The following is a 10520-nucleotide window of genomic DNA, read 5'->3' on the forward strand; positions in this document are numbered from 1 at the left end:
CAGAAGATCAAGACCATCCTGGCTAACACGGTGAAACCCCGTCTCTACTAAAAATGCAGAGAATTGGCCGGGCGTGGTGGCAGGCACCTGTAGTCCCAGCTACATGGGAGGCTGAGGCAGGAGAATGGCATGAGCCTGGGGGGCAGAGCTTGCAGTGAGTGGAGATCGCACCACTGCACTCCAGCCTGGGCAACACAACGAGGCTCCGTCTCAAAAAAAAAAAAAAAAAAAAAAGACTTTAGGGAACTGTTGGGAAGGCATGATTGGTTTTGAAATGTGAGGACATGAGATTTGGGGGAGCCAGGGTCAGAATCATATGGTTTGGCTGTGTCCCCACCCAAATCTCAACTTGAATTGTGTCTCCCATAATTCCCACATGTTGTGGGAGGGACCCAGGGGAAGTAATTGAATCCTAGGGTCTGGTCTTTCTGTGCTATTCTTGTGATAGTGAATAAGTCTCATAAGATCTGATGGGTTTATCGGGGGTCTCCACTTTTGCTTATTCCTCATTTTTCTCTTGCCAGCATCATGTAAGAAGTGCTTTTCGCCTCCTGCCATGATTCTGAGGCCTCCCCAGCCATGTGGAACCGTAAGTCCAATTAAACCTGTTTTTGTTCCCAGTTTCAGGTATAGCTTTTTTTTTTTTTTTTTTTTTTTGAGACGGAGTCTCGCTCTGTCGCCCAGGCTGGCATGCAGTCGCACAATCTCGGCTCACTGCAAGCTCCACCTCCCGGGTTCACGCCATTCTCCTGCCTCAGCTTCCTGAGTAGCTGGTACTACAGTTGCCCACCACCACACCGGGCTAATTTTTTTGTATTTTTAGTAGAGACGGGGTATCACCATGTTAGCCAGGATGGTCTTGATCTCCTGACCTCGTGATCCACCTGCCCCGGCCTCCCAAAGTGCTGGGATTACAGGTGTGAGCTACCGTGCCCTGCCAGTTTCGGGTATATCTTTATCAGCCACGTGAAAACGGACTAATACAATGGTGAAACTTTGTCTCTACAAAAAATACCAAAATTAGCCAGGCGTAGTGGTACACGCCTGTAGTCCCAGCTACTAGGGAGGCCGAGGTGAGAGGATCGCTAGAGCTCAGGAGGTCGAGGCTTTAGTGAGCTGTGAGTATGCCACCACTCCAGGCTGGGTGACGGCATGAGGCCTTGTCTGAAAAATAAATAAGTAAATGAAGAAACAGATCCAGTGAGGTGGACTTGCCCAGTGTCACACAGCTGGAGAGCGAGAGAGTGCAGGTTTGACCCTGCTCTGAAGATTTTACTGACTGAGCACAGTGAGTGACTCACGCCTGTAATCTCAGCACTTTGGGAGGCCAAGGCAGAAGGGTAGTTTGAGCCTAGGAGTTCAAGACCAACCTGGGAGACCCTGTCTTTACAAAAATTACAAAAATTAGCTGCGCATGGTAGCAATCACCTTTAGTCCCAGTTACTTGGGAGGCTGAGGTGGGAGGAGCTCTTGAGTCTGGGAGGTCCAGGCTGCAGTGAGCTATGATTGTGCCACTGCCCTCCAGTCAGGGTGACAGTGAGACCTTGTCTCTAAAGAAAAAAAAGGTTTCACAGTAGGCCCTAGAATGGTGTGAAGACAGGGATCTCAGGGTGGGGGCCTAGGAGTAAGGACTCTACCATGGCTGGTAATGGCCCCAGTTCTGGGGTCCCCACCCTCTGAGCCTACACCCAGTCCTCAGAGGTATAGGCTGAGGAGTGTTCTTTCTCAAGGTGAACCAGGCCCCTGTCTCTGGATGTATTTTTTTTTTTTTTTTTTTGAGATGGAGTCTTGCTCTGTTGCCCAGGCTGGAGTGCAGTGAGATCTCGGCTCACTGCAATCTCCCCCTCCCGGGTTCAAGCAATTATCTGCCTCAGCCTCCTGAGTAGCTGGGATTATAGGCGCTCATCACCACTTCTGGCTGATTTTTTGTATTTTCAGTAGAGACAAGGTTTCACCATCTTGGCCAGGCTGGTCTTGAACTCCTGACTTCGTGATTCACCTGCCTCAGCCTCCCAGAAGTGCTGGGATTACAGGCTTGAGCCACAGCGCCTGTATAATTGTTTTTTTTTTTTTTTAGATGGCGTTTCACTCTTGTCACCTGGGCTGGACTGGACTGCGATGGCATGGTCTCGGCTCACTGCAACATCTACCTCCCAGGTTCAAGTGATTCTCCTGCCTCAGCCTCCTGAGTAGCTGGGATTACAGGCACCCGCCATCACGCCTGGCTAATTTTTGTATTTTTAGTGGAAATGGGGTTTCACCATGTTGGCCAAGCTGGTCTCAAACTCATGGCCTCAGGTGATCCACTTACCTCCTTCCAAAGTGCTGGGATTACAGGCGTGAGCCACTGCACTCGACCTGCCTCTGGATTTTTGAAGTTGGTCCTTACAGCTCCCTGTAAGGTGAGAACTATTCCTGTTTTATAGGTGAAGATACTGAGACCCAGAGTCAGAGTCAGTCCCCTAAGCAAGTCAGCAGGGCAGTGCCAGTCTCAAACTCAGGACTCCTGACTCCATGTTGATATTCTTTCTGTTGGAGGCAGGTGTCTTCAGGTAATTTGAGAACAGAAGTCCTTTTTGGTTCCCTTCCCCAGACCTGGGTTGCCACAAACGTGAGACTAAGGGCAAGTTAGGGGAGGGTGCAGATCCTAAAAACCAACTCCCAATAGCAACACCAGTGTTAATTTAGCAGCGGATGTGTATTGATGGCTCACCTTGTGCCGGGCATGGTGCTTCTGTGTGCATGTGTGTGCAGCCTCAGAATCCTCCTCAACACAGTGCTTCAGACAGCGACTGTCAGCCAACAGGAAAAGACATAGGCCTGCAGTTCAGATCAGCCCATGTTAGTGAGCAGCAGGCATGAGGAGAGAAGTGGCCAGTACTGGGGAGAACAAGGCCAGCATCTAGGAGGCAGATGTGAGACAATGGCGATAATGTAGGGGAACAGCTAGACTGTGGGGACACGGACATGGGGCCCCTGATGTCAAACTGAGGGGTTTGACAAGAAAGGTTTCTTGGAGGAAGTGATATTTCAGCTGAACTCCTCTGCACCCTTAGGTGTTCCCCAAACCAGACTATGCCCCATCCTACCTCATACCATCCATCCTCCAAGATGATGAGAGTTAGGGGTTCAATAGGATTGAGCCAGGCAAAGAAGATAGGGTGGCAAGGAAGAGTTCCCAGTTCTAGGATGGGAGAATAGCACCCCAGAGGCCTGAAATAGGGCAGCCTATCTGTGGAACTTAAAGATGCTAAATGAGGGCCAGGCACGGTGGCTCACGTCTGTAATCTCAGCACTTTGGGAGGCCGAGGCAGGCGGATCACGAGGTCAGGAGATTGAGACCATCCTGGCTAACACGGTGAAACCCCGTCTCTACTAAAAATACAAAAAATTAGCCGGGCGTGGCGGTGGGCGCCTGTAGTCCCAGCTACTTGGGAGGCTGAGGCAGGAGAATGGTGTAAACCCGGGAGGCAGAGCTTGCAGTGAGCTGAGATCGTGCCACTGCACTCCAGCCTGGGTGACTGAGTGAGACTCTGTCTCAAAAAAAAAAAAAAAAAGATGCTAAATAAGGCAGAAGGTGGAGTATAAGAGGGGCAGAGGGGAGGGCAGGGGAGGGCATTCATTTAGGGCACTGCAGACCAGGAGAAGAGGTCTGGGCTTAATGTCTGGGCATGGGGGTCCACTGATCTAGCTTCCCATCCGCCCCTCACATGGTACTTTCCTATCTCCAAGACCTTCTCACATCAGCCAGATTCACCCAATACTTCTTGGGAGTAGGTGGAGCAGGGGTCACCATGGCCATTTTACAGGTAAAGAAACTGAGTCTCAGAGGTTACAGTGCTGGTCCACTTTGCCTGGCTGGTAAGAGGGGGAGTGGGCCTGGGTTCTGAGCCAAAGTCCTGGACTGTTTGCAGGACCAGCAGTGTGGATTCTGGAGGACGGATGGTATGGAGTAGGGTAGGGCACAGTCTGGTTTGGGGAACCCCTAAGGGTGCAGAGGGAGGGTGAGGATTCCTGCCAGAGCCCCAGGCTGGAGGGGACTGCGACCTCCCTCCTGCAGTCCATCCCCAGTGGCCAACTGGGGTGAGTCAGCCTGGATGAAGTCACCTACTTCCATGCAGACTGCGCCCCCTGACGTGGGAGGCGCCTGTCAGGGGCACCAGCCGAGACTGAGGACAGGCTGGGCAGCGCTCCAGGTCACTGTGTGGCAGCTGATTTAGGGGGACTGGAAATGTCCAGAGCCATCAGAAGCAGCTGGGTGTCTGGGGCCTTGACGCCCGTAAGTCATACTGCTGCCCGCTGTTCCCTGCATTGCTACCCCAGGGGTCTGTGAAGACTCGCCAGGGACTGGGCTCATCAAAATTAGTTTATACCAAAGGAAATTAATTTTTGCCTCTCTGAGATGGGGTGTGGGGAAGGGAGGTTGGCTCCAGAGGTAGGCCTGTGACAGCACTGCAGGGAGGGGTTGGATCCCACAGTGTGACCACAATGGCACTGATCGAAGAGCCTCAGGGCTAGAGGGCCTGCGCATTCTACAGAGCGGGTGACTGAGGTTTCAGAGGAGCCTCCTAGTCTTTGGGACCAGAACCCAGATTTTGTTCTTTATTAGTCTGTCTTTATTCATGTATGTCCTCCCTCACTCCTGTTCCTTCTTTCCTTCTCTATCTCCATAAGTATTTACACTGGCACCTGCTATGTGCCAGGCACTGTCCTGTGTGGTAAGGACACAGAGATGCACAAGACAGACCAAGTCCTGCTCTCATGGAGCATGCAGTCTGGTTGAATAAGACAGACTGGTCATAGCTAAATAAGAAAGTATCAGATGGGGAGGAGTGCTAGGTGAGCATTAAAGTAGAGTGATGTGAGGCGAGGCACAGTGGCTCACACCTGTAATCCCAGCACTTTGGGAGGCCGAGGCGGGTGGATCACCTGAGGTCAGAAGTTCGAGACCAGCCTGATGAAACCTTGTCTCTACTAAAAATACAAAAATCAGATGGGCGTGGTGGTGGATGCCTGTAGTCCCAGCTGCTCAGGAGGCTGAGGCAGGAAAATTGCATGAACCTGGGAGCTGGAAGTTGCAGTGAGCTAAGATCACACCACTGCACTCCAGCCTGGGTTACAGAACAAAACTCTGTCTCAAAAAATAAATAATAAAAATAAAAGCAGCCGGGCGCGGTGGCTCAAGCCTGTAATCCCAGCACTTTGGGAGGCCGAGACGGGTGGATCACGAGGTCAGGAGATCGAGACCATCCTGGTTAACACGGTGAAACCCCGTCTCTACGAAAAATACAAAAAAACTAGCCGGGCGAGGTGGCGGGCGCCTGTAGTCCCAGCTACTCCGGAGGCTGAGGCAGGAGAATGGCGTAAACCCGGGAGGCAGAGCGTGCAGTGAGCTGAGCTCCGGCCACTGCACTCCAGTCCGGGTGACAGAGCGAGACTCCGCCTCAAAAAAAAAAATAAATAAATAAATAAATAAATAAATAAATAAATAATTAAATAAATAAATAAAAGCAAAAATTAGCTGGGTGTAGTGACGCACTTGTAGGCCCACCTATTTGGGAGGCTGAGATAGGAGGATCGCTTGAGCCCAGGAAGTTGAGGTTGCAGTGAGCCGTGATTGTGCCAGTGCACTCCAGCCTGGGTGACAGAGCAAGACCCTGTCTAGAAAAAAAAAAGATAAAATAGGAGTTGTCAAAGAAACCTTCAATGAGGCAGCTGGCCCAGACCCAGGATCTGCTTCCACTCTTCTTGAGCTCCAGGCTTCTTTGTGGTGAGGGTGAGCAGCTGCGTCAGCCCTTTCCCTGCCCAGTTTTACTTGTGTCCCTGTCTGTCAGGAGCCCTCAGTGGCTCCCCATTGCTCAGTAACAACAGTTCTCAGTTCTTGAGTGATTACCTTAGTCTGGGCATAGAGCCTTTCTGTGAATCCGTACAACAACCCTGCTAGGCAGATACCATTATTATTTTCATTTTACAAATGAGGAAACTGAGGCTTGGAGAGGAGAAGAGATTTTTTCCAAGGTACCTCAACTGGTTGGTGACAAAGCCAGGATTCAGATTCACTGAGCCATTAGTTGCCACTGCTGATGGAATGAAGTCCACTGCCTTCCCTGGAGTCACAGCTTTGCTCTTACCTGCTCAGGACCCACTTTCCCACCATCCTGTGCTCCACAGACTGAACAAATAGCCACTTCCATCTCCCTATATGCTACACAGGTTCCCACCTGAGAACCTTTCTTTGCCTGCGCTGTTCCCTCCACCTAGAGTCCCCTCGCCTCCCCACATAAGCAAGGGTGTGCCCTTTATCTCTTATGCCCCCACAATTCTATTTGTGAGGCTCTCTGGGCCCTTATCACACATATTTTGTGTGCCCAGGGATTGGAGGTGTGACAGACTGGTATTTAGGTCTAAGACTTTTTTTTTTTTTTTGAAATGGAATTTTGCTCTTGTCACCCAGGCTGGAGTGCAGTGGCATAATCTCGGCTCACTGGAACCTCCGCCTCGTGGGTTCAAGCGATTCTCCTGCCTCAGCCTCCTAAGTAGCTGGGATTACAGGTGCACACTACTATGCCCAGGTAATTTTTGGTAGAGATGGGGTTTCATCATGTTGGTCAGGCTGGTCTCAAACTCCTGACCTCGTGATCCATCTGCCTGGGCCTCCCAAAGTGCTGGGATTAAAGGCATGAGCCACCGCGCCCAGCCTTTTCTTTTTTTCCTAGATGGAGTTTCCCTCTTGTTGCCCAGAATGGAGTGCAGTGGTGTCATCTCAGCTCACTACAACCTCTGCCTCCCGGGTTCAAGCAATTCTCCTGTCTCAGCCTCCTGAGTAGCTGGAATTACAGGTGTGTGCCACCACACCTGGATAATTTTTTTGTATTTTTAGTATAGACAGGGTTTCACCATGTTGGCCAGGCTGGTCTCGAACTCCTGACTTCAGGTGATCCACCCACCTTAGCCTCCTAATGTGCTGGGATTATAGTGTGAGCCACTGCCCTTTTTTTTTTTTTTTTTTTGAGAGACAAGGTCTCACTCTCTTGCTCAGGGTGGAGTGCAGTGGCAGGATCTCGTCTCACTGCAACCTCAATCTCCCATGCTCAAGTGATCCTCCCACCTCAGCCTTCCAAGTAGTGGGGACTACCAGTGTGTGCCACCATGCTCAGCTAATTTTTTTTTTTTTTTTTTGAGACGGAGTCTCGCTTTGTTGCCCAGGCTGGAGTGCAGTGGTGCAATCTCGGCTCACTGCAAGCTCCACCTCCCGGGTTCACGCCATTCTCCTGCCTCAGCCTCTCGAGTAGCTGGGACTATAGGCGCCCACCGCCACGCCTGGCTAATTTTTTGTATTTTTAGTAGAGACAGGGTTTCACCGTGTTAGCCAGGATGGTCTGGAACTCCTGACCTCGTGATCCGCCTGCCTCGGCCTCCCAAAGTGCTGGGATTACAGGTGTGAGTCACTGCGCCCGGCCTAATTTTTTTTTTTTTTTTTTTTGAGACAGAGTCTTGCTCTGTTGCCCAGGCTGGAGTGCACAGGTGATCACAGCTCACTGCAAGCTCCGCGTCCTGGGTTCACGCCATTCTCCTGCCTCAGCCTCCGAGTAGCTGGGACTACAGGTGCCCCCCAGCACGCCGGCTATTTTTTTTTTGTATTTTTATTAGAGAGGGGTTTCACTGTGTTGGCCAGGATAGTTTCGATCTCATGACCTCATGATCTACCTGCCTTGGCCTCCCAAAGTGTTGAGATTACAGGCGTGGTCCACCACGCCTGGCTAATTTTTATATTTTTGTAGGGACAGAACCTCCGTATATTGCCCAGGCTGGTCTCGAACTCCCAGGATCAAGTGATCCTTCCGCCTTCGCCTCCCAAAATCCTGGGATTACAGGCATGATCCACCGTGCCTGGCCTGGGGCCTGGGTTTAAATCTTATTTGTATTACATATTGGTTCTGTGATCTTGAGAGGGCAACAAACTTTATAAGCCTCAGAGGTTTTGTTTGTTTGTTTTTTATTAATAAAATGGGACTGTAATGGTTGAACTAGTTTACAATCCCACCAACAGAGTAAAAGTGTTCCTATTTCTCCACATCCTCTCCAGCACCTGTTGTTTCCTGACTTTTTAATGATTGCCATTCTAACTGGTGTGAGATGGTATCTCATTGTGGTTTTGATTTGCATTTCTCTGATGGCCTGTGATGATGAGCACTTTTTCATGTGTCTGTTGGCTGTATGAATGTCTTCTTTTGAGAAATGTCTGTTCATATCCTTTGCCCACTTTTTGATGGGGTTGTTTGTTTTTTTCTTGTAAATTTGTTTGAGTTCTTTGTAGATTCTGGATATTAGCCCTTTGTCAGATGAGTAGATTGCAAAAATTTTCTCCCATTCTGTAGGTTGCCTGTTCACTCTGATGGTAGTTTCTTTTGCTGTGCAGAAGCTCTTTAGTTTAATGAGATCCCATTTGTCAATTTTGGCTTTTGCTGCCGTTGCTTTTGGTGTTTTAGACATGAAGTCCTTGCCCATGCCTATGTCCTGAATGGTACTACCTAGATTTTCTTCTAGGGTTTTTATGGTATTAGGTCTAACATTTAAGTCTCTAATCCATCTTGAATTAATTTTCGTATAAGGAGTAAGGAAAGGATCCAGTTTCAGCTTTCTACTTATGGCTAGCCAATTTTCCCAGCACCATTTATTGAATAGGGAATCCTTTCCCCATTTCTTGTTTCTCTCAGGTTTGTCAAAGATCAGATGGCTGTAGATGTGTGGTATGATTTCTGAGGACTCTGTTCTGTTCCATTGGTCTATATCTCTGTTTTGGTACCAGTACCATGCTGTTTTGGTTACTGTAGCCTTGTAGTATAGTTTGAAGTCAGGTAGCGTGACGCCTCCAGCTTTGTTCTTTTGACTTAGGATTGTCTTGGCAATGTGGGCTCTTTTTTGGTTCCATATGAACTTTAAAGCAGTTTTTTCCAATTCTGTGAAGAAACTCATTGGTAGCTTGATGGGGATGGCATTGAATCTATAAATAACCTTGGGCAGTATGGCCATTTTCACGATATTGATTCTTCCTATCCATGAGCATGGTATGTTCTTCCATTTGTTTGTGTCCTCTTTTATTTCACTGAGCAGTGGTTTGTAGTTCTCCTTGAAGAGGTCCTTTACATCCCTTGTAAGTTGGATTCCTAGGTATTTTATTCTCTTTGAAGCAATTGTGAATGGAAGCTCATTCATGATTTGGCTCTCTGTTTGTCTGTTACTGGTGTATAAGAATGCTTGTGATTTTTGCACATTAATTTTGTATCCTGAGACTTTGCTGAAGTTGCTTATCAGCTTAAGGAGATTTTGGGCTGAGACAATGGGGTTTTCTAAATATACAATCATGTCATCTGCAAACAGGGACAATTTGACTTCTTCTTTTCCTAACTGGATACCCTTTATTTCTTTCTCTTGCCTGATTGCCCTAGCCAGAACTTCCAACACTATGTTGAATAGGAGTGGTGAGAGAGGGCATCCCTGTCTTGTGCCAGTTTTCAAAGGGAATTTTTCCAGTTTTTGCCCATTCAGTTTGATACTGGCTGTGGGTTTGTCATAAATAGCTCTTACTATTTTGAGGTACGTTCCATCAATACCATGGCGATTCCTCAAGGATCTAGAACTAGATGTACCATATGACCCAGCCATCCCACTACTGGGTATATACCCAAAGGATTATAAATCATGCTGCTATAAAGACACAAGCACACATATGTTTATTGCAGCACTATTCACGATAGCAAAGTCTTGGAATCAACCCAAATGTCCATCTGTGACAGACTGGATTAAGAAAATGTGGCACATATACACCATGGAATATTATGCAGCCATAAAAAAGGATGAGTTTGCGTCCTTTGTAGGAACATGGATGCAGCTGGAAACCATCATTCTTAGCAAACTATCACAAGAACAGAAAACCAAACACCGCATGTTTTCACTCATAGGTGGGAACTGAACAATGACATCACTTGGACTCGGGAAGGGGAACATCACACATTGGGGCCTATCATGGGGAGGGGGGAGGGGGAGGGATTGCATTGAGAGTTATACCTGATATAAATGACGAATTGATGGGTGCTGACGAGTTGATGGGTGCAGCACACCAACATGGCACAAGTATACATATGTAACAAACCTGCACGTTATGCACATGTACCCTAGAACTTAAAGTATAATTAAAAAAATAAAAAATAAAAAAAAATAAAATGGGACTGTAGTGGGGAGCAAATAGATGATAAATGCTCAGCATAACTCAGGAGGCTGAGATGGCAGGATGGCTTGAGCCTAGGACTTCAAAGCTGCAGTGCACTGCCCTCCCGCCTGGGTGACAAAGCCAGTCTTTTAGACTGGGTGTGGTGCTTCACGCCTGTAATCCCAACAATTTGGGAGCCCAGGAGTTCCAGACCAGCCTGGGCAACAGAGCAAGACCCTGACTCTAAAAAAAATTAAAAAATTAGCCAGGCATAGTGGCATGTGTCTGTATTCCAAGTTACTCTGGAGGC

At 48.4% G+C, this 10520-nt stretch overlaps 1 long non-coding RNA gene across 1 annotated transcript in view; it reads left to right on the forward strand.

The window, feature by feature from the left end:
* Window positions 1-550: 550 nt before the first annotated feature.
* The window catches only part of LOC111528389, a 30296-nt gene continuing 20326 nt past the window's right edge, over window positions 551-10520 (forward strand). Inside the window, exon 1 of the long non-coding RNA XR_002726964.2 lies at window positions 551-589. This is a non-coding gene — a long non-coding RNA (uncharacterized LOC111528389). The remainder of the gene's footprint in view (window positions 590-10520) is intronic.

The sequence above is a fragment of the Piliocolobus tephrosceles genome, chromosome 4 (genome assembly GCF_002776525.5).
Source record: "Piliocolobus tephrosceles isolate RC106 chromosome 4, ASM277652v3, whole genome shotgun sequence".
Classification (NCBI taxonomy): Eukaryota; Metazoa; Chordata; class Mammalia; order Primates; family Cercopithecidae; genus Piliocolobus; species Piliocolobus tephrosceles.